Source organism: Bidens hawaiensis, unplaced genomic scaffold (genome assembly GCF_021521415.1).
Source record: "Bidens hawaiensis isolate Kalapana, Puna unplaced genomic scaffold, B.hawaiensis_p1.1 tig00049884_1, whole genome shotgun sequence".
NCBI lineage: Eukaryota > Viridiplantae > Streptophyta > Magnoliopsida > Asterales > Asteraceae > Bidens > Bidens hawaiensis.
The window spans coordinates 34,414-53,555 of NW_027498935.1; the positions used below are offsets into that span (position 1 = coordinate 34,414).

At 36.4% G+C, this 19,142-nt stretch overlaps 1 pseudogene; it reads left to right on the forward strand.

The window, feature by feature from the left end:
* Positions 1 to 2,651: 2,651 nt before the first annotated feature.
* Positions 2,652 to 6,039, forward strand: LOC143598269 (LEAF RUST 10 DISEASE-RESISTANCE LOCUS RECEPTOR-LIKE PROTEIN KINASE-like 2.1 pseudogene; annotated as a pseudogene).
* The last annotated feature ends 13,103 nt before the right edge of the window (positions 6,040 to 19,142 follow it).

A 19,142-nucleotide genomic window follows, 5' to 3' on the forward strand; every position in this document is an offset into this window, starting at 1 on the left:
CAAACAAGCTTTTTAACAAATGGGGCATGATTCATCTGGAGGGGAAAGAGGAAGCATAAGCCGGTATTTAAGGATGGCTCTGTATTCAACAGCCGACATCCGTTGCCCAAGACCTTCAATGGACACAACAGTCAAAAAATCCTGGGCATGAGCCCCCTTGAGACAAGCTAAAACTGCCTTTTGTCTCGGTGTCATATCGAATCGCTCCTCCAAATCATGTATGTGTTTACCATAAAGAGCACTCACTAAGGTTTGTTGAGGTTTATTGGGGCAGTCTCCTTATCAATAAAACCGCCTAAATCAAGGTCTGGGAGAGTTGTTCCAATATTACCAAGTGCAAAAGAGTAGTCAGGACTACCCCCATAACACCAGCGTTTCGCAAGATGTGATCCTGAAATTTCCACGACTGGGACCTGGAAGCCACAAAGGCATATGCAGAGACATCCTCAGCCGAGAAAATTCCTAAGCCTCCGTAACGCATAGGGAAGGAAGCCAACCTCCACTGGAGGTCCCCAAAATGCGGTCCTCCACACACAACAATATCTTCAATTGCCTTCCGCAGGCCCGTATCAAAGATGGACACAGCCTCTTTGACATGTTCAGGTTGACAAGTCTGGAGCCCAAACACTAACTTAGCAACCCCCATACACGAGCGCAACAAAAGGAGCTCACTTTGGGGTCCCTCAGGTCCGGCAGGCGTTTCATAAGTTCAACCGCCCTCAAAGCTCTTTTAGTTGGCATAGACCGAATAAATCCTGCATCCCGACTAACCGCTCCCCCAGGAGTTTAACTCCCGTCACAGGCCTGCTAATCTCGCCAGGGAATAAACCCGGCACTTTCTTCGAATCAACACATGACGGCCAAAAAATCTCTGTTTTTCGAATATTAAGCCTAAGCCCTAGAGACGCCCCCCTCTGAGCGAATAATGCCCAACGCTCTAGCAACCTCCTCAGCCTTACCAATGATTGTGCCATCTTCTAAATACCAAGCATGGAAGGGCAAAGAACATGTCCCTGCACCTTAAGGATGAGCGGATGAAGGACCAACACAAAAAGAAGAGGCCAAGGGGGTCCCCTTGCTGCACCCTAGTAAAAGCCCCAATATGAGTATCCCCCCCATAACGGGCGGGGAGAGCATATAAAAAATGGACCCATGGGAAGATAGATGGACATATGTAGCTAACTTCCCTAAGAAGGGTCGTCAGATCCACCTCGTTGAAGGAGTTAGAAAAATCAACAGTGAGCATAGCCAGAGACCCGTCAGAATGAAACGCGCTCAAAAATCTGTTAGCACTATGCAATACCGCTTCTGCCCCATTAGGGATCCCAACCCCGACTTGGAAATCCCCTAGATAAGCAGTCACCTTTTTCCCTATTTTACGCATAGCGACTTTCGACACCAATCTTCTCCAAATGGCCCCCACTGGGATGGGTCTAATTCCACTATCAGGCTTCAACAGGGGGTCAATGATGCCGAAGCAATGAACTTCGCTAGAACTTTAGGAAAAAGCCCCCCAAGCCACAAATTGACAACATCAGTGATGGCCTTTAAGAGCCCGGAGGCACTGTGTAATGGCCGTCTTAAAGGCACTGTGATGGCCTTTAAGAGCCCGGATGAACACAAGACTTTGATCGCCGTTGTGTAATGGCCATCCGCTACCTTCCGGAGGACTGCTTGATAGTGCCCCCTCCCTCTTCTTTATGTTGGCAATCCCACATCACAGGAAGTTCAAGGAGCAGTAGCACCAACTCTTCTAAACCTGCCCCATCTTTCCAAACAGCCAAAGCCCGCATAATGGAGCTACATTGAAGCGATTTCCTGTTACCGAACCTTCGTTCCTGCCTAGTAGCCAATTTGACAACACGTAACGTGCAGAGAGGCAACAACAAAAGTTTAACCCAAGCCTCAATAGACCCCGGGGCATCCACCACTTTACGGAGCCCCCCTAACAAAGCCTGGGCAAAAGCCATGCGACACGCGGGCGGGATATTCTTGACAGTAGCAATAGGAATGGGGAGGATGCGCTCAAGGAGAGCGACATCTACCACAAACGTCTCAGACAGACCACTCCCAAGTTCCACCTGCGAATCGTGGGGTTGAGGAATCCCCACAGTAAAATCAAAGTCTCCTTCTGCACGTGGGGTGCATTTAACCACTTATTTTCCGTGCAGACAAGGCCTATTCAAGGTATGCAGGGCCATGCACTCAACGCATAACCAGTTCTTAAGCAAGCGCAAGGTTTCGACAACGTCATTGTAGAGTTCCAAGTCCGAAGCAAGACGCTCCTTTAACTGATCTCTCCTTTCCTTTACATTGAAATGATCCCGCTGAAAATGCATGAGTAACCTAGAGTACCCCTTGTATCCCGGGATACCATCTTTACAAAAATGAAAATTTTTAAAGGGGCAACGCCAAATCCCCGTGCCCGAGCTAGGACCCGGCTCTTCACCACAGGCCCTCATAAATCACTTAAGAAATTAAAAAAACTTTTTTTTTGTTTTTGGAATCCAAGGAAATTAAAATAAAATTTGGTGTTGGCATTTAATCAAACACCTGGCGTGCATTACTAGCGAAACCTCCAAACTAATGTCATTCAAAACAAATCACCCGGAAAATGAAAAGCTAGAAGACCAAATAAACAAAAACCGAGAATGGGTAATGACGGTGGCAAAAAAAGGGTGGAGCAGCGAAGGTGGAGATGGAGGGTAACAGCAGTGGCGGTGGTGGGTGAGAGGCGGAGATGGAGAGGGAGGGTTACATGGTGGGTTACGGTGGAGCTGTGAGGCGGAGATGGAGGTGGCGGGTTAGGGTGGTGGGTAATGGAGGTGGTGGAGTCATTTGATTGTTTACGGTGTTTAAAGAGATCAGTTATTAATGAATGGCATGCAAATTAATTGAGTCAAGTTACTATCTCTTCTATCTCTATCTTTAATATTCTTATGTCATTTTAATTACCGTGAGAACCACATCACACTCAAGGTGCAAATGCCTCTCCTAGGGTGTAGGCGCAAGGCGCAAAAAAAGCTTGGGCCTCGGAAAACAAAGGCGCACTTAAATAAAAATAGCTTAGGATCCTGAAAAAGGTAGAAATCAGGGATCCTGACGAGATTAGGATCATGTTGAATCAGGAATCTCAAGTCATAAAATTGGGGTGCCCATGGCAACACAACGTGGATACAACACATGAAGTAAAACAAAACATGGAATAGAAACCGGATAGTAGTCAATCATGTTGGAACAGAACCACCCATTTCAAAAAACATAAGGTAAAAGTGTTATCAATATTCTCGTTAGTTTGTACAAAAACGAATGAAGCAAGAGCTACTTTCGCCCTAACAGTCCAACGAGTTGAAGAACATGCAATTGAAGAGGTACAATAACATTTGAAGCCTCTCTTGCAAGAGTACAAGAAGGTAATGCCAGAAGACACCCAGAGCAGTTGTCCTCCTTTAAGGAGCATCCAACACAAAATAAGTCTTGGTCCAAGCGTTCCTAATCTTCCTCTTAACGTATGAGTCCCAAAGAATGTAAGTTGATGAATTAGAAGATAGAAGAGTATCATCCCCAATTATTGGTTGTTGCCTTTTCCGGTTTGTCATCCCCAAGCTTTAAGAGTCACGGAATGTATCTAAATTCAACCGGTCCAGATATTGATTGGTTCAAGTAGCAAATAATAAAAGCCTAACATCCTATTTATAATCCTTAGATATCTTGTTGCTAAGGGGTGAGATTATCTAATATCATACCGAGTTCTTCTGTTAGATAACGATGTGTACCGGTTGGTGCCATTTAAAAGGGTGTGGCTAGATGTACCCCCTGGTTACTTGTCATACCCCCCTTGGAAAAACCAACTTTAATATTACCCATTGAAGTTATATAATTACCAAATTAGCACAAAAACAAGGATTTGTTTTTTTTATGATTTCGAGTTTTGGGTTTCGGGTTTAGGGTTTAGGTTTTCGGGTTTAGGGTTTAGGTTTCGGGTTTAGGGTTTAGGTTTCGGGTTTTGGGTTTAGGGTTTAGGGTTCGGGTTTAGGGTTTAGTTTTTCGGGTTTTGGGTTTAGGGTTTAGAGTTTAGGGTTTAGGGTTCGGGTTTTAGGGTTTCGGGTTTAGGATTTAGGGTTTCAGGTTTAGGGTTTAGGTTTCGGGTTTAGGGTTCGGGTTTAAGGTTCGGGTTTAGGGTTTTAGGTTTTTGAGTTTCTGGTTTCTTTTGTAAAAGATAAAGAGGTAAAATAAGGATATTATAAATACATATACTATTAAAATTAAAAAAAATATATATAATAAATATTTACAATATTAATACTAAAAAAATAAATTAATAGTAATACTTTATAGTTTTTAATTTGATATATGTAGTGAAGATTATTAAATGAAAAATATGTAGTAGGGACTAATATGTATATAATTAATGTTAAAGAGTAATAGTAATTTATCTAATAAGTTAAAGGGGGTATATATTTAGTAAAAATGATGTAAAGGGGGTATGTTTAGCAGCACCCCAATTGAAAATACCAAAATAGTGCACCGAAAACTTGTAAAATGACTACCAATACGGTACCGATGCTTAAATATTATTTAATTAGTTTAATAAAATCTTATTTATATAGGGTTATCTACCTTTTAATATATACTATACATCCATGTAGTTTATCCCTGGAATTGTTTTTTTATTTTTCTTTAACCCCTATTGGTACCCACTACTGATGCTCTTAATTTTTCATACGAAATACATTTTTGGCTTGATATTTTTAATAATGCGTATTTTTTTTTGTGATCCAGTACCCGTCAAAATTTAAGTATGAAACTGGGTGCGTATTCTCTCATATAGTTATTATTATCATTATTCCCTCAACTAATGTTTTTTTAAAAAATTAGTCTGTAAACTTTTTTTATTTTTATTTTTTGCTTTTTCGCAGCTATAGGAATTGGATCTGCAATATTAACTGTGATTATTTTGATAATATATTGTATTTTGAAACCACCATCGAGCAATTGGGCAGCCCCACTAAAGCATAAGACCGAGGAGGACAAAAATATTGAAGCCTTTGTCATGCATTATGGTTCCTTAAGTACGAAAAGGTTCACGGTGATATTAAGAATATGACAAACTTGTTCAAAGTTAAACTAGGAGAAGGAGGTTTTGGACAAGTATTTAAAGGAAAGCTATCAGATGGTCGACTTGTGGCGGTTAAACTTTTAAACTCATCGAAAGCAAATGGACAAGAATTCATAAATGAAGTTGCAAGTATTGGTAGGACGGCTCATGTTAACATTGTTACTCTCTTGGGATTTTGTTTCGGCAACAAGAAAAGAGCTCTTGTATACGAATACATGCCAAATGGGTCATTAGAGAAGTTTATATTCAATAATGTTCATATGGGGACAAACGAACATGTAGGAGTAAAAGAGTTGTATGAGATAGCACTTGGAATTGCATGCGGTCTTGACTATTTGCATCGCGGATGTAGTACTCGGATTTTGCATCTTGACATAAAGCCACATAACATTCTTCTTGATGAAGATTTTTGCCCCAAGATTGCAGATTTTGGGCTTGCTAAGTTATACTCGAGGAAAGAGAGTATTGTTTCCATGTTAGATGCTAGAGGAACAATTGGTTACATTGCCCCAGAAGTTTATAATCAAAACTTTGGAGGAGTCTCCCATAAATCTGATGTGTATAGTTATGGTATGTTATTATTAGAAATGGTAGGAGGAAGAAGAAATGTAGACGCAGGTGTCGGTTCTGGACGAACCAGCGAGATATATTTTCCCGATTGGATTTACACACGTATTCACAAGGATGGATTCCTATTAGATAGTGTAACGACCGATGAGGAAAATGATTATGCAAGAAAGATGACAATAGTTGGTTTATGGTGCATACAACCTGCTCCAAATCAAAGGCCATCCATTAATGTAGTCATGGAGATGTTAGAGGGAAGCATGGAAGCATTGAAAGTTCCACCAAAACCGTTCTTTTCTTCGCCTCCATGATCGCCAGCAACCATATATAGCACCTCAGAGAGCATTCTATAGTTATAATTCAGATTGATGTGAACTATGAGCATATTCCATAGCTAATGTGAATTTTCTATCTTGTTGAAAGTCTGCCACAATTTAAGCCTCAAATTATTAACCCTTACAAGCAGTTAAATTATTCTGGTAATGCCACTTTATTAAAAGAATATCAAATTATTGATTATTTCCTACGGAAGTAATGTTACGTTGGTTCAATTTTTTGTTCTAAAATGGTTTCTTCGTTATCTATGTGATGTTACGGGATAGGGAATCATGTTGGAACTAATTACTTCTACATTAAATTCTTTAGTCGATTTCAATGTCTCTGTTGCAAGTGATCAGAACCCCATACTTTTCTTACCAAATTCTTCTCTACATCTCACTTTTTTCCTAGTAAGCACCATTTTATGCTTAATTTATTAGTCAAAAGGAAAAGATCCAGATAAATAAATTAGTAGTTATTCTTTTCATGAATAAAAAATATTCCATAGGTCGTTATTAATAGCAATTAGGTAATAAATAAGAGCTCATGTACAATGGGAAAAAATGATAGTTTGGTCTTTATATGTAGTTTAATATTAAACGTTGATTCTCAAATCAATTGCTTTAATGAAGCCTTTAAATGAAATTAAAACTATTTATGAAAGCAAACTTATGTACATGAAGAAGTTGACCACTTTCCCTCAACAAGTCACCCTTTCACACCCCGTCAAGGCGGAAGTACGGGCGAGTGACGTCATGTATACCGTAAGCATATGATTATCGCCAACATAAATGTATTAGGATACCAATAGCATTAAGAAGCGTTTACAAATCATAACTTATTTTCAAACAAAGTTTGTTGAAAATAATTAGGAGATTTCTCGTATATGACCCTAAACATCGATAGGGTTATACAAGCAAAATCCTCCAAAATGGTATCCTAATTATGCATTGAGGTCCCGTCTTCATGATTCCTTATGAGCGTCGTTAATTCCCTAAAAACATACGTTTAAAAAGTCAACACAATGGTTGGTGAGTTCACAGGTTTTGAGTCTCGATATGAAATCACGTTATTCATAAAACTTTGAATCAGTTCACAAATAAGTATACGATAATTTGTTGAAACAAACACTATGATCCTCCGTAGACTAGCTAAATCTACGAATTAATATGACGAACCCTGAGCCCATAACCAAACCATGACTTATATCTTTTTGCTCTGTTCAAATCTCATAGATGGAATATACGGACCCTGTTTTGATGCAATAACGGAGGTTAGCGCGACTAACCTAACAGTAGGGGGAAATGTCAACGCCAATAGTACTGTTCGTATATTCCTATGGCTAACTCCGTTAGCTAATGGTTACGGTATGCAAGCAAGGGACTTATAGCACTGCATAGTTCAACTCATGTTCGCATAAGGATTGTGTGTGTTTTGTTTCTAATTATCGTATATAAAAGCAGTTGTTTATGTTTTCCACCCTGAGTAAATAAAACAGTAAAACCGTAAAAAGGGGGTAGTGAAACTCACCCGTGAGTTCAGTGGTCGTTTCGCTAGCAATTTCAGATTAATCATAGTTTCGCTGTCTTCACACGTCCTAAACACGTAAGGTTAGTTAGTTCTTTACCGACTCGCAAGCCGGTTTATGCTAGTCGCTTTCACCCAACTAGTAGTTCTGTTGTTCGTGCCGGTTGTTTCCAACCAGGCATTTCATTTATTGTGTCCGTTGCATTCACCAACCGATCATTTCGTTTAAGGTGTCGGTTTCTTTCAACAACCGAGTGTGTTGTTTAGTGTGTCGGTCGCTTTCACCAACCGTACGTATCATTTAGTTTTTGGAAGACCTGTTGGTGCTAAGTTTTTATATAAATATTTATATATATATTTGTATAAATATTAGGAATATAAATCTTGTTGGTGTCGGTTTCATTTATATATAAGCGATTCGTTGATGACATGTCATTGATTTCTCGAAATACACTTATATTTATATAAAATAAGTAAATATAAGTAATTGTTTGCATCAAATTGTGTTCATGTGTCCGTGTATCAACTTGAAGCTGGGTTAATATATTTTATTCAAGAATCGAGTTGTAAATCATCGTGTACAGTAAATATATAAAATATATATGTTTTCAGAATTCAACACCTATTTTGGTTATAAATATACTACTTATTATATTTTCACCAAATATAACCATGAAAAATATACTCAATACTGATTATCAAAATCCATATTTTCCAACGTAGGTTATGTATAACAAGATTTTGGTTCTAGATACTAATTCACCTTTATTTTAAATGCACACATATATGTGCATTATGTCTTTAAAACTCTTTTAGTCATAAAAATTATTTTCTTGAAAAACAACTTATGTATAGACATATTGAGTGCTTTTAAACCAAAAGTCCTAACAATAAGACTCACTTTAAACCCGTATTTAGTAATGCTTTCAAATATTTTAACACTTTTTCTGCATGATAAGTTTATGTGTATATTTAGATGCTTCTTTCTTTAACATGTTAAATGTGTGGATTGTTATTTAGGTGAAAGCCTATCATAACTCTTTTATGAACTAGGTTTAAGGAAGGTGTAGCTCACTTAGTTTTAGGATTTAGGTAGAGAGAGATTAGAGGATCTTAAGCTTGTTTATCCACGTGAAGCTTGTTAAACATTATGGAAAGAATCTCCCACCATCTTGTTCTTGAACACAATGAGATATAGAGATTAGTTTAGGATGTATGTGTGTTTGTATATAAATCGAAAAGAGAGTGAACTTGAGTAATATGTTTCTTACCCAAATAGAGAGATTCTATGGAGAGAAAAGGTGATGAATGATGCTGGTGGTTTCGGGGAGGTGGTCACGATGGTACCGTGTGACGTAAACGCATCGAGAGAGAGAGAGAGAGAGAGAGAGAGAGAGTTGAAGGTGGTTGGTGGTGTTTTGTATGTTCGTTTGCTTCATGTATCAAGTCTTTCCTATATAGGTGATTTTAACTAAATCCTTTATAACAAAACTCAACAGTTAGAGGTTGAGTGTGGAGTTGGAACAAGATCAAAAACTCATAAATGGGTGGAAAGTTGATTGAACCGTTTGGTAGAGTGATGGCAGCTGATTTCAAGGAAACAAAGGAAGAGAACGTAGTGAGTTGGTAGAAGTGAAATGATAAGATTAGCTTTGTGTTTGGTTAGGCCGAGGCCTTTAGGGCCTAAACCCTTTGGAGGTTAGGGAGGGATTATGATTTGTAGATTGGTTAACACTGTTAAGTTGACATTTCTTGATTAGCTAGGAGTATCTACGTGTTTAACTAACAAATTTTCGGGCAAATGAATCACATGCATCGTGTATAATCTCACGCACTCATGTGTGGATGTAAGTAAACTTTGTTTGATATATTAATTGAAGCATGTATGTGTTTTTACTTAAATAATTAGATAGGACGATGCATGTGTATAGTGACCATGTTTAAATTTTGGAAGAAAAAGGCGTGTTGGTGTACAGTGTTGTCTGCTGCAATTCAAGAAAATAGGTAATTATGATCTTGTGTGGGTAGTCATAATATTGCCCCTAGGAGCTCACGTGTTTGGTAAGAGTTTGATATTTCTTGTTTTACCCATATAAGCTCATGTGTAGGATTTTTATTTTATTTTATTCATTCACTAGGTTATTGACCCGTGTGATACACTAGTTGGATAAATAATAGTTTGTTTTTAATGAATGAATAGAATAAATTATAAATTACAAAAGATAAAAAAAAGTGCATGATGAAGTTATCATAAAAAAATGTCTAAACATTTGTAGTCTTATTTGAAAGTTTACCATTTTCATAAAAAAAAATAGTACTTTCAGTCTGTCTCTGGTTTTTACTCTGGACAGCGTAACATATAACTGACCATGACAGAAATTGGTTGTATAAGAAATAAACTAGCACTCGAAAGTGATTGTTAACCGTCATTACAAAACAAATACCAAGCGGAAGTTGTCTCCTTTGAAATTGAGACAAAATTATTTATATGATAGTATAAATCTTGTTCTTGAAATAAAAATGTGATCTCTGATATTGGTTTCAGATATTACTTTAGCTTCCATAACTCGACTTAAAAATCTTTTTACATGTACTCTTGTTTCTTTGCATAGACCACTAACATTTCTTAGAAGCATGACTCAAAGTCCAATTTTTAGTAATAACTTACGATTTGACAATCTAGAAACTTTTAATCCAATTAGATTATAATGGTTTCAGTGTTTCACCATCTATACACAATTGCAAGCCTGCAACCTTGTTTAACCGTTATTAGTTTATTACAAAACAACTTACATTAGATAATGATTAATTATTTAAATATGCATTTTTCTGCATTGTAATTTCATAGTATTTCATTTTTAAAATAAGTGAATAAAGATATTGAGAAGTAACATTTAAAAAGCCAGATTTTACCACTATTAAAAATATGTACTCAAAAGCCATATAAACATGTACATTAAATCTTTCACATCATACTTCTCATCCTTGTCATACATTGGTTTTCAATATAACAAAAAACACGGTAAGTTCCCAAATTAATATCACAAACTTCACATGCGTTCAATAAACATATAGTAGTGATCTTCACAAGATCTTGTATACCCTTAAAAGCGTTATTCAACTTGATAAAAGCTTGGTGTCAGAGTGAATGATAAAAGTCAAGCTCTGATATCTGAAACATGTCTAAAATCTTTGAAATCTGAAACAATTAAACATTAAGCTAACGAAACATAATAAAAAGAAAATGGGGGAAAAATCTAAAATGCCTTTATCATCGATTATAATATTATATGTAACAATTAGTGAAACAATAATCACATGATTGCAACAATGTTGATAAACACTCACATTTTCTTAATATTGTAAGATGCCATATTCATGTTTACTCCAATAACATCATATGGGTTAAAGCTTCTCCGGGTGTTTAAACAAACAAAGCACAAACAGCCCAACGATATCATTTGTGAGTGTTAAATTACTAAAAGACTTGATGTACACCACAAGGCATAAATCAAACAAACTTATAACAAAACGTGTTTAAACAAACAAAATGGGACTAAAAGTGAGTTTTTTACTAAAAATGAAATGAGAGGAAAAAGTATTTATTAAAATAGGTAATTCTAAAACTATTTTCTAAAATGAGTTTTTTTAATAGTCTATTGTAACTCATTTTTGTTTTTTTATTCAACCAACCTATTATATTTTTTAATAGTTTTTTCTTCGGTCATCTAGTTATAGCTAATTTGTATGTTTTTTTAGCTAACTATTAAAATGATTCTCTCTTTATATTTTATTTAAACCATACAGAAAACAATTAAAATCGTCTAAAACTTATAAAATGAGATAAGAAGCATACAAAAAGTTAAACAAATGTTAATAGGGTCGAGTATGATGATATATTAGCGTCGATTGAGCCCCAATTTTCGATTATGTAATCAAGGAGGCACGAAAATAGTTTTTTTTATACACTGGTCGGTATGAAAACTGAATTTACACTTAGTGAAAACTTGCTAGATACTTAGATCCATGGATGCATGTGATTGTAGAGGAAGACCAATGAATATGGAAACAAAATTAATTATAGCAATTTCGGGTTTTTTTCTAACACACAAAATTGATTTTAATGATTAATGAACATAAAATTGCCAAGTGGCCTAATTTGTCAAAATATGTGTGATGTGGCACAATCTTATTTTTGTTTTTTACAATAGTAGATTTATTATTATCTTTTAAATTCATATATCTCATTATGGCAAATTAGAATGTAACATCAATAGATTAGTAAATTTAATGATAATATATGATGCCTAAATACTAAACATATGCTATAACTATCTCCATTCGTATATGTATTTTAGTAATATACGAGTTTAAGCATTTATACGTTTGCTAATCTTTAACAGTTCGATAAGTAAATTATAATAAGCGTTCGAAGCATCATCTCATATTTGTTATTTGAAAAAAAACAATTAAAAGTATAACTTTACAAAAAAGTTTTCAAATCTCCCGGTTCGACTAAATACATGTTCGTGTCACTTAAAGATATCACTAACGTTCGCATCCGTCTTATAAAAACCGAAAGTTAGAGTAATTTACAAAATTACTTAGATGCGATATATCGTGCACGCGGGCTCATGCTAGACTCATTTTGATTAAACTTAACAAACTTTAACCAAATGGAATTAACGTAAGGAAATCAGGTTTAGTACTTGTACGGAAAATATCTTAATATGCGGAGTGTCACACCGTGCTTCTTAAAGCACGGGGTCGTGCTTTTGTGTCCAGTGCAGTTACGTATTTATCTAATAAAATAACATTTCCCAAACAATTAACCCTAACACCACTTCGTTCTAACACTGAAAACCACCGACCCTTAACCAATTTCACAAATCTTTGCATCAATTCTTCGATTTTCAACCAAAGGTATGTTAATCTAACAAACCTATTGTTCAATTTCATCTTTCTAGGTCTAAATTAACCCTCAAATCTCACCAATTGATTGAATCGGGTTTAAACCCGAAAATTAGATGGGTTATTTGGTTAGATTTGAGATAATGAATTGTTAGATAGGTTTTATACTAAGGGTTGTTGGAAGAAATCATTCGGGTTCGGATCTTGGGTAAAGTGTTTAACAAACCAAAACCCAATTGATATACAACCGGGTGGAAACACAGGTTCGAGTCTTGATAAGTTTGAAATTAGGATTAAAAACACGGACCGTGCGTTAAATAACACGAGTCATGGTCAAACGAAAGTCAACAGAAAGTCAAAATTGGTTAAAACTGACGAACATCAGCAGCACGGGGTCGTGCTATTGAAAGCACGGCACCGTGGTTCTACTTCTGTTCAAGAATTTTGAGAATTTTATTAAAAAATTTGGACTAATTTTGCAGATGGCCGAATATGGAGATGACGTACATGCATTCCTAGTCTTTCCAGGACGCGATGCAAGGGACCGAAGAACCCAAACAAGAATGACCTACCTTAGCCAACGCTTCCCAGAACCAAACTTTTATGCTTGCATGGATACGTTGAGGCAAGTTAATCAGTGGAATAGGTGCAAGTCCATTGTAAAAGGACCATGGAAACGAGTTTTTAATCAAAGAGGGGAAGCTATCACGAAATTAACAAAGGAATTTCTAACCTCTTTCTCTTTTAAGGCAAAGAATTTAGACATGTGGGATGAAAAAGCAGTCGAGTTCAGATGTGGGGGTGAGTGGTGTACAACATAAATCACCCAACTAGGGGTAGATTTGGGGATTTACACTACTGAGGAAACAGACAGCGAAATCTGGTACACGGTTACAAGCATGGCAACAACTGAGCTACGGAGGCGAAAACTACAATGCGAGCAGTTCAAAAAGCACGACACTACGTGATCCACTTATGAGATACATTCATCGCCTACTTAGCCACACTGCCACTGCTCGGGGTCAAAGTGAGGGGGTTGTGAACCTGAAGGACCTATGGCCCCTGTATTGCATGAAGAATGACATACCATGCAACATCACTTATTTATTTTGCAAGCTGTTCACAACGAATGCAAATGCCAAAAGCCAAAGCACCCCGATCTTTGATGGCCCGTGGATATATAATATTTATGGAGCTTACAATACAGACAGAGAAGGTACCCGCAGCCCAGACCCGATTGCTCTTAACCGTGGTTTTTGTATCATTATGCAGATGGCTCAACTGATCAGCCAAAACCTAGAGGTGTGGAGACTACATGATGCCTATAACCAGGTTTGGGATCCTGAGGACCCGGCAGAGATGATGATCCAGGACGTACCCGAGAAAGGAGGAGGATCACCGCCCAGACAGACCCGCCGCCACACCTACCATCAGCAGGGAGGCCCATCTTCAGTAGGGGTCGGTCCTAGCTTTTCACGTGATAGCCGATATTCATTCGACGGCCTATACGACATAGTTGATCAGTTCTCAGCAAACACTACCGCCTCGTTTGATAAGATCACAAGACAGATTGTTGCCTCAGACGCACAACAAGCAGTTGAGTATGCAGAAACGTGGCGAGAGATTGACCGTCTAGGATATCGGATGGACATGCAGTGGGGACCATTTGACCCGGACACGGGAAACTGATGAGCAGCGGAAATGGTAGGTCGGGTATAGGCATGGATGGGCTGGTAGTATTTTCATGACATTAATTTACATTTTGTCGTTCGTTTGTTTGTTTGGTTGGATACTTTTATGGCCGTGGGTGCCAAGACATTCTGTTAGGTACTTATTTAGCCCGTGTGGGCAGGATGTGGAGGATTCCACACCTAATTTTCAGTAGTATTATGCTTGGTTGTTTGTGGTTGTTTGCATTTTTATATTATACAGGTACAAAACAGGAAAACGGATGAAAAACATGGGACGCTCTGTCAAAATTTCGTTAACCCGTAGGGAAATACCTTTCCATTTTAACCCACCATACTTAATTAGAATTTTAATCTTTTTATGAATCTTTTCACAATGAGGACAATGTGAGATTCAAGTGTGGGAAGGGTAATTACTTGACTAATTGCTTGTTCAACTAATTATAAAATTATTGGTAGCAAATAATGACTATTTTTATAAACCAAAAGAAAAATCCAAGAAAAGTTTTTGCAAATAACCAAATACAAATCTATTCTAACCAAAAAGTGAAAAAGTAAAAAGAAGTTTTGTAATATTGAGAATAAATTTATGCAAAATATGGCGTTTATACCCAATTCCTTCGTTACTGTGAGATAAACCTCATACCATATAAATATTTTATCGGAAGCTTTGAGCGAGTCATATGTTTCGTGTGATTTAGAACTTGTCGCAATTATTCATTTCAAGACCGCACGAAGCATTGTATAAGCAAGAAGGTAATATTATCACAATTCTCACCATTCTCCAAATTACAAAACCCAAAAACCTTACCACTTTATCCCTTTCACCGGTAAAATACAACACTGGTCTTTTACTGGCAGACCCTAAAGAACTGGAAATGCATTTCGATTTCAGTTTCATTTGCTGCATACAATTCGCAAAACCTAGGTTGCCTCCAGAACTTAGGGAGAGATTCTTTCTCTTTAGCAATGAGGTGAGGAAAAAGTGGCGCCAAGACGAACAAAGGCCACCATTTTGTGGAGTTTCCAAAAGCGTATTGAAAAGAAGAGCAAAAAGATACGAACGATGCTTAGGTTGCGGAAACTGGTCTCACGAAGGAAGATGTAGAAAAAGTCAAACTTAGTCTCAGCATGAATATACCGAACTAGTGAGGGTGGGGGCTATTAGGCTCAAAGCTGAACGACCCATTAGAGTTGGGAGTTATGTTCATAACAGGATTGAGGAAGAACTTATACGCATCCTCAATAAAACCGGTCTTGACGATCTGACCTTAAAAGAGTCACTAGGTTTGTTTAAAAAAAAATTATCCGGGAAACTAGGAGCTAAACATCGAAGACATCTCAAGAATCCCAGGAACCAACAAAAGTTGTATTTACCATTCTCATCCTCATTAACCTAAACCCTTGAACAAAAAACAACGAATCCTTACTCAAACATAACCAACCCATATTACCTTCTAATCTATGCAACCCTTCACAAAGGTGGAGATTTGAAATTGTTACAAGCTTATTTTTCACAAAGTTGCATTTTGACTAAGAGTGTTCACATACACGCATCATGTGTATGATCAGATATATATAAACCAAGTGTGAGTGAACATTGTGAGAATGTGACGTTTTGAATAAACAGATGCTCATGAAAACAAATCATCCTTTTTATATATCACTACATATATTCCTATGATTTAAGGTTGGTTATTTTGTTTCCATTCTTGGAAATCTTTTGGGGATGTTTAAGCTATGGTCCTAACTTGCTATTTTTAGAGAATATTTATAAGTAGCTTGCTTGAGGACAAGCAAGGTTTAAGTGTGGGGTTGTTTGATTTATATAAAATTATACATCTTTTAAGCATCAAATAATCTCTAAAACTGCAACTTCCATCAAATGATATAGCATGGAAGGCTACTTATCTTAATAAAATGTAATTTCAGGTAAACCCAAGCCTCAAACGAATAAACAAGCGAAAAGTCGAAGAAAAACGGAAGAAAACACAAGAAAAACAAGAAACACACCCACATGCCTCAAGAAACACGCCCCCATGCTTCTTAACACAAGAAAAGACAAAAAATACAAGAATTTAAGCACATGTCAACAAAAGAACGGGGCCGTGGTCACCTCCAGATAAAGACAAAAAGAATTTAAGCACATGTCAATAAAAGCACGGGGGCGTGCCTCTGAAAGAATACCCACGTGGTGAGTCATCATGTACGATCTGACAACATGCAACTGGGACACATAGACACGGGGCAGTGCTTTTCCTTCCAGACAGCCTATAAATAGAGGCTCTTGTGGCATTTGAGAGGTGTGCTTGAAGAAGAATTCTATACGGTTTTCACTTATAAAAACACCCACTAACACTCATATTGAAGATCTTGTGAGGAGTTTGAAGGCTTGGAGGTTATCATCATCATCCATCATCAACAACACCATCATAATCCATCCTTAAGAGAGGAGACTCATCCGCATTTGGTTAGATTGTTCTAAGTTTAATTATCTGTTTGTTATCATCTCTTCTTATGTTCATAACAATGCTCATTATGAGCTAAACTCCTATTACCATCTCTAATCTATGAAGAAGCTTTGTTTTACTTGATGATTATATGAAACATGTGGTTTAGTTTGGTATAGTACATGGTTATTTTGCTATTATCCAATGATGAAGAAATATTTTATCACCTTAATCCAATACATCAAGTTTGATGATTTATAATCATTCATGGAAATTCATGTTCTTGGAAACTAGAAATGGTAAAAATAATACTTTGATACTTTATTCAAGATAAAACATGGATCCTTATGTTGTACTTAGAAATGATGAGATATAAGCTATGATCTATTTCTCTAGTTTTGATAATTCTAAAATAACATTGTTAACACGATTGCTTATGTTATCATGCTAGTTAAAGAAATCATATGTCAATGGAATGTGTAATTATAATCTAATTAAATCAACCAATGGGAGGTTGTGTGAGTTAACTACAATCACTCGAAGTTGTTAGGGTTGGTATTTGAGAAATCGAAGTCAGTCCTAATCGTTCTACTATACAAACTGCTTGTCTACTTATATTGACATTCTTGTGGTAACATGACATTAGGAAATGATGGACTTTAAAATGCGCATATTACTTTCTTTTATGTCATAGAATATGTTCAATTAGAAATGAGGGACTATTCTATCATATTATAAGGACAAGTCTATCACATGTTAATTTAATAATCATCAAGTAATAATGGAGTGGATTCTTGATATTAGATGGTAAACCTTCATATAATTGAATTACTCAATTAGAATTTCTCTTCTTGTCACCTATATATTATATATTTCTATTTTATAAAAAGTTATAAATCAACCCCAAAATGATTAAAACTCTCCGATTAAACTAAAACAAAGATTCATTATTAGAATTATTTGTGTCCACGGATCGATACTCGGTTCTTACCAATACTATTCTACATATACGATATGTACACTTGCCTATTTTGTGTGTGTTTAGTCTTAGTAGAAATCACTTTTATAAATTTAAAACACGATCTTGTGCAAAAGCTAAATCTCCAATCAGTTATCATTTTACTAGCACGCAACACACATAAAAAACTGAGCACTCGCTTAACGGACGTTATTAGTTCTAAAACAATTGAACTACATACTTGGTTAAGTTTACTTAAATTTTGTTGAGTTATCTCATACATTCGTTATTTTGGAAAGTTGACTTTGGGTTTGACCAATTACCAAGACCCAAATCAACAACCCGAACACTCGTTAAAACCGGTTTTTAGTATCTATATTATAAAGGGACTTGCATTTTGGCATTTTTACCCACCTTATTACTTAGCATAGGTTGAGTGAAATTAAGGGTTAGATACTTTAATCCAGTTTCGAGCAAACTTATATTTTTTTAAAGAACTATTATGATAATTTCTTAAATATTTACATTTTAAACCTTAAACTTTAAATTGTTTGCATTTCTTATCATTTATTTTATTTAAAGACTTCCTAGACAACCTTTCTAATACAAGATTTCCTTTCACTTAGGCTTTGCTCGTTAAACCTCATCCTTCCATCATTTTACCGATCAAGTTTAATACTTGAATGTGAGTACTTTCATACCCCGTTTTCTGATGACCGTCGTTCGAGTCATGCAAAAAACTAAATAACCTAAGTAGATAGGGTAAATAAGGTATCGTATCCACCAGGAGTATGTGGTCAATGCAAATTGTGTAACAGATTTAATATTATGAAGTAACAGGTTTTAGTGCTGAGCACACAAGCAAATAAGTTGGTTTAAATAATGATTAAGCAAATTCACGAATTCAAGCAATTAACAAAGAAGACTCATTCCCGGGGTTCAGGAATGCATTTAAACAATTTCTCATGCAACCCAACTGATTAATTATCACATATTGACTAAAGACTGATTAACAAGTTAAACCTTAGGCACCAACAATCGCTAACACACGACACTGGTTATCAAACGGTCCCTGCCAGTATGACTCAACTAAGGGCAATTGTGTGCTTCGTTGTATTCAATCTAGTTAAACAACCTTACGAGCAATTACTATAGCAACCGACAAACTAATCGTTCTGATCAACGTAAACCTAAACCGACTGAATGCACAACAATACTAAATATCAATACTCATAGATCAATCAAAGATAATTACAAATAGTGTGTTTATGGTTACAATTAAAACTGAAATAAATACAAACTCTACATCACGAGAATGAATCGGAGAGATTAGCCGAGCCTCGACATCATGGAATCTTCAATTATGATGATATGGAGCATGAATATGGTCTCGGTATGATCCGGTATAATGGAATCGCCCTCTTGTAGATCTGTCAACTGCCTGCCATAAGTTATGGCCGAAACCCTAATTTTATCCTTATATACGCTTTAAAATTAGCGACTCCCGTAGTTTAATTTGGTCCAGCATATGATACTCCAGTTTCAGCAAATGGTACTCTTGCTCAACAAATGGTACTCTAACTTTAGAGTATGATACTCTAATT